The sequence below is a fragment of the Miscanthus floridulus genome, chromosome 18 (assembly GCF_019320115.1).
Source record: "Miscanthus floridulus cultivar M001 chromosome 18, ASM1932011v1, whole genome shotgun sequence".
In the NCBI taxonomy this organism is placed as follows: domain Eukaryota; kingdom Viridiplantae; phylum Streptophyta; class Magnoliopsida; order Poales; family Poaceae; genus Miscanthus; species Miscanthus floridulus.
The window spans coordinates 86,602,375-86,608,788 of NC_089597.1; positions in this window are offsets into that span (position 1 = coordinate 86,602,375).

Here is a 6,414-nt window from a genome sequence, read left to right on the forward strand (position 1 = left end):
CTGTCGGAAGTTCTGACGTGTGTCAGGACTTCTGGGAAGCCTGAAGAAATCTGCTCGGGTGTCTGGGGTTATCCCTATGTCGAGAGTTCCGACAAAAGTCAGAACTTCCGGCTGTCGGGAGTTCTGACCCAAGTCGGGACTTCTGACCCAAGTCGGGACTTCCGACATACCTGACAGAAAATCCTGTTCGGATCTGGCCTTTTGGATTCTAATCCGAACTGTTTCAAACTCATGGGAAACTTGGAAAATAAGGCTTGGAGAGGTTTCCTACTGGGATAAGACCACCCCCCTCTCTATATATGAGAGGATCATGGCCGATTGAGTACCCATCTATCCAATCGACAAACAAATCAATCTATTACCTCTACCCTAACCCTTTTACCCTCTTCTCCAACCCCTATGTTGTTCATCTCTTGATCCGATGACATAGGATGGCACCCTAGGCTTGCCGTCCAACCTAGGGCAACCCGACGACGTCCTTGCCCTAACAGGTTTCCTCCCGGGCGAGAGCTTCGACGGTTTCTTTGCTAGTTTGCCTGAAAACTAGTCGGTTCTTCGTCACGTAAGCACGTTGGTTATCCTTTGGTGGTTTGCTTGTAAACCTCTCCATTCTTCACCATGAAAGAGTGACATCCTCGCTGTGTTCTTCGGTCCATAGTGGCCTGGGCATCCAAGGCCCTATTGGTGTTTGATTCAGATCACTTCCAACGTCAACACACTTTTTGGTGACTCCGCTAGGGACGATTAGTTCAGCTATCTCTTATAGCCGATCTCTCTAACCTAGCCTTACTCCTCGTTGATCTATCTTCTTGAGCTCATCATTACCATTGCATCTGGCCCAAAAGGCCGATCGCATCTAGTTTTGACCCCTTGTGAACTTGTTTGTGATTTTACAACAAGTTGAGCTGCTTATCGGAAAATTCAGCAAGGCGGTCAAGTTATAAATCATGAAGTACCAATGTATTGCATCACAATATTACTACAATCACCATGAGGTACAACTTGTAAATGCATCTTATGATCCTAATAGTTATTTTGCAAGTTCTATGAGCTCTCGTGTTGGTGTTGCTAGCTGTAATGATACTAGATATGTTACATTGGCTAAAACTTTTGTTAATGCTCCTCATCATACACATCATAATTATGAATATTATGGTCAAGAGCCGATGCATGTTGTAAATTCTTTGAGTTTTGATGCTACTAGCAACATACAACACGTAAATTGTTATTCATCGGCTATAAGTTCACAATATGTGGTTCCACCACAAGACATGCCGATGAATGAGAGAATTGGCTATAACAATACTAATTATTTAGCCAATTGCTCAAAAAATTCAGCACCATATGCCAATGCTCCTATTCATAATTCGGCTCCATATGTTACTCCCAACTCGAGCCGAATTAATGAAAATTCAGCAAGGTGTTTAAGTGCTAATACTTATGATTCGGCTTCACGTGTTACTAGTAACCATAGCCGAATCAACAAAAATTCAGCACCTTATGCAAAGATCAATGCTCACAATTCGGCTTTGTATTTCGCTCATGACCATAGCCGAATTAGTGAAATTTCAGCAAGGAATTCGAGTGCTAAAACTTGTGATTCGGCTCCACATAATGCTAATAATTGTAGCCGAATCAATGAAAATTCAGCAATGTGTGTACTTGCAAACAATCATGATTCGGCTTCATTTGTTGCTCTCAAATTAAGCCGAATCGATGAAGATTTAGCCCATGCTAGGAATCCATATGGTTCCTCTAAATGGAAGGTGCCCACTTATCATAGACCGTACCCATTATGCTATGATTACTTGAAAACTCCTAATGGTTGGTGGGTACCTGATTTTTATGAATTTAGTGGTGAAGATGATAAAACCACTATGGAACATATTAGTATATATCTCTCACAGCTGGGTTTTGCCGGTAAAGAAGACTATGAGAGTGCAAAATTTTCCTTTATCTCTCACTAGTATTGCCTTTGCATGGTTTACATCTTTGCCACAATGTACTATTGGTTCATGGTCTCAATTAGAGGAGCAATTCTATGAATATTTTGAAAAAACTAAAGAGAAAAGGCCGATCATAGTTGAGTCATCGGCTAAAATAGGATTGCTAGTGAGCATGAAAGAAATAATTGATTTGGATGTAAGCAAAGGTTCAGCTACAAAAGCTGAATAATACAATATCCTTTCCGAATCAATCACATCTCAAAAAACAAGTCTTGCTATAGAAAAGCATGGAAAACGCCAGAAACCAGCTAGACTTGATTTTTTAGGAGCTAAAGGGGTTGTACACTTATCTAGTAATTACCGCATCATTGATGGGGATCAAGCCCCAACAAGCAACAAAGGAGGCCTGTCTGCCTACTCAGAATCGACTGAGCCAACTTCAAAGTTAGTTGAGCCGATTGCCACCTGCCCTGAGTCAGCTAGGCCGACTACCTCTGTCGCCTTCCCTGAGTTGGCTAGGCCGACTTCCCAGTCGACTAAGCTGACTGCCCCTGCTAGTGTCCAAGTTGGCCTAGCCGACTTCTAGTCGGCTAAGCCAACTTTCTTAGTCTCGTCAGCTATTGATGCATCTTTGGATGATTTGGCACCTATTGTTGATCATTCTCTGGAGATGAAGAGCAACATCATGCAAATCAAGGACGTGCACTTTTCCAACATGATCAACAAGGTAGAAAACACAAATATTTTGCTCAAATTCCAATCTGGTCATACTATTTCAATTTCTGCATCTATTAGAGATATTTTTGCTAATTATTGTAATAGACCGATTGAGAATAGCAATTTATTTGTTGATGATAAAATAAATTCAGATTCTATTAGCCAAGACATTGTTCCATATGGCAAGGCCGATAGTGGTAATTTGTCAAAGCTAAAGCTTCCTGTAAGCAATTGCAAAGGTGTGACCGAATGGATTCATAATAAATCCAATCCATTCATTTGTCTAGCTTTAAAGCTGACTCCACAAAAGAATCGGCTAAAGAAATTAAAGTACACCTTTGACTTTACTTTTTGTGATCATGTCTTTGATGTCTTGCTCAAGAATAATTTTATTAGAATCATTGATCACAATGCTTTGCCATCTGTTAAAAATTTAGAAGATCTTACATATTGCAAATGGCACAATTCTTCTAATCATAATACCTCTAGTTGCAATATGTTTCATGTAGTGATCCAATCGGCTATTGATAAAGGATGATTGAGATTTTCTGAAGCTCAACACATAGACCAATTGGATTCAATTGGTCTTGATGGTAAACAGGTTTCGAATCGACTTGCATTAGCCGATTCACTCAAAGCTCAAAGCTTGAACGTCCAAGAGAGAGATGTGAAGCCCTCAAGTGAAGGCAAGGTTGTTATTGATGAATTGCAAATAGAAGATATTCCAGAGGACAGCAAAGTTATTATAGTTCTAGAAGACACTGGGGGGCAGCTAAAATCTCTCCAACCAAAGCAAAAGCTGATTGATCTCGTTGAGCAAGGGGAATCGACTAAGGATCCTCCTTTGGAGCATGTCTGTCAAGATAGGAAGAAGGAGGAAGCTCATAAAGCTAATGGAGGTAAAGGTTGTGACAAACAAAGAAGTAGAAGGCCAAAGCTTAGCTTCGAGGAACTTCTATCTAAATATGAGAAGATAGGAGAAGCAAATGTCACCAATCGGCCAAAGAAAGTCCATTCATCAAAATTGCCTCCAAAGCGCAAGTCTCAAGAGTGGAATCGGCAAGGAGATAAACCTCACGCAGCAGTAACATATTCTCCTTTTAAGTAGCCAATTCCCATGTCTTATGGACCACAGCCCACATATTTTCATCCTTATTCATCTTGGGGCTGGTTTGATGAAGAGGCACATGCTCCACCATATTTGAGGCCAGAATATGTAGAGTATGCAGCTCCTAGACATTCAAAGAGATCATCATCTTGTAAAGACCATTTTGATCAAAATCGGTCTGGAGCTCAACCAAAGAAGAAGGTGGTAAAACAAGTTTACCGCGTGAAGTATGATGGCCGAAAGAAGAAGAGTTCAGATCTGAATTCAACTATTGAAAAGCCGATTACATTGCTGAAAAATTTGGCTATTGATGACAAAGAAGTGGGGAAATCATCTATTGATATTGTAGGTGCCAAATCTAAACAAAAGAAGGTGGGAGTGCTCAAAATCAAAAAAGATTTATTGCTGTCCAAAATAGAAATAAAACCGATATGCTCAATCGGTTTACCAAAGTGGCAAGAAAATAAGTTATAGAAGCTTAGTGCAGCGAGGCTGAAAGAAAAAGGCTTGGCATGGGTGCTTAAAGGAAGAATTCAATCTCAAAAGAATGATGCTCAAGCAAGTGGTGCAACAAAAACAAAGGAGAGAAGATTCAAGAAACAATTGCCAAGTTGGAGGTTTGCACCAAATTATCAAAATCATTGGTCATGGCATCATCCACACTCTCTGCCTATGCCTTTGTGGAATTCATCCCCTGGTATGCATGGTTATCCCTCAGCTCCTTATTTTGATCCTTGGTGTGGATCTTTATATTATGGAGGGTTGATAATTATTTTACTTAGCAATGATCAAGAGCCAAAATATTTTGTTTTGGCTATGCATATTTATGTGGATGAATTCATATGGCCATTATTTTGATATCGCCCTTAGTGTAAAATATAGTTGATGAATGCTTACAACCATCGTGCTATTAGAAAGCCCCCATAGAATTTACTTTGATGGCCTTAAGGCCCGGGGGGCATGATATATGCATTTTGATTTACTTCATGGATGTGACAATGTGATTAGTTGGCTTGCAAATAAGGCCAAGGTGTTGGCATAATCATTATTTCTCATAATGGTGCTATTGGAGACATCAAGCAGATTAAAATTATATCAGCACCAACATTTGAGCCGAATGTGAAGTTTTCTTATTTGGCTTGGCCATATTGCAATCCATGGGGTATAACATGTTGAAGCCTATGGTGATTCCTTGCAGGTGGTACAACAAGTTGCTAGTGAATTTCAATGTTTAGAAGGGTCACTAAGAGCTTGTCTTGATGCTTGCCTTGATGTTATTGATTATTTTGCCGAATTTCAAATTCAGCATATTTCGAGGCATAAAAATCAAAAGGCCAACATGTTAGCTTAGCAAGCATCTGGCTATGATGTCAGTGGACATAATTTCCATATTCAAGAACAGTCGATGCATGAAGATTTCAATTTTTCCTATGTAGGTATAGACCAGTCGGCTCAGCCAACTGATCAAGTTGGCTCAGCCGACTTCTCTTCTACTGTGGCCAAGTCGGCTAAGCCAACTACCCTAGTTGGCCAAGCCGACACCTCTAAATTGGCTAAGCCTACCGGCCCAGTTGGTTCAGCCAACTCCCCTGTGACCAACCTGGTCAATTCGCTTGAGAAGCTATCAAGTCGACCCGATATAACTTCCAGTGATGTTGGGGCCGATTTAAAAGATTGGAGGACTCCCTTGTTGAGATATCTACGTGATCCAAGTGTCAAAATTGATAAAAGTGTTCAGCGAAGCGCTTTCAAATATGTATTGCATAATGATGAGCTCTATCGAAGAACCGCCAAAGATTTGCTGCTTAAGTGCTTGGGATCAGATCAGGCAAGAGTGGCTATGGGAGAAGTCCATGAAGGCATCTGTGGTACGCATTAATCAGCCCCGAAGATGAAGTGGTTATTGCGTAGAGCTGGTTTCTATTGGCCTACTATGATGGCCGATTGTTTTCGCTACTATAAAGGTTACGAAGAGTGCCAGAAGTTTAGAAATATTCAGCTTATGCCTGCTGTTGTGCTTCATCCTATCATCAAACCATGGCATTTTCGTGGTTGGGGGTTAGACTTCATTGGCCAAATATATCCCTCATCTTTGAAGGGACACCGATTTGTGTTAGTTGCTACAGATTACTTTACTAAGTGGACTGAGGGACTTCCTTTGAAGAATATGACACACAAGGAAGTAATTAAGTTCATTATTGAGCATATTATTCATAGATTCGGCATCCCTCAAACATTAACTATAGATCAAGAGACATCGTTTGTGTCTAAAGAGGTGAGGGAATTTGCCGAATTATATAAGATCAAGTTACTCAATTCATCTCCATACTATGCTCAAGCCAATGGCCAAGCTGAGTCTAGTAATAAGACTTTGATCAAGCTCATCAAAAAGAAAATTGAGGAGAATCTAAGGAGATGGCATGAAGTTTTGTCTAAGGCTCTATGGGCACATCACATTTCAAGGCATGGTGCTACAAAGGTTACTCCTTTTGAGTTAGTATATGGCCAAGAGGCCATATTGCCTGTCGAAGTGAATTTGGATGCATATAGGCTTGCTAAACAAAATGATTTATCAGCTGTTGTGTATCATGATTTGATGATGGATAATATCGATGAGGTGACTGATGTGAGATTAAAAGCTCT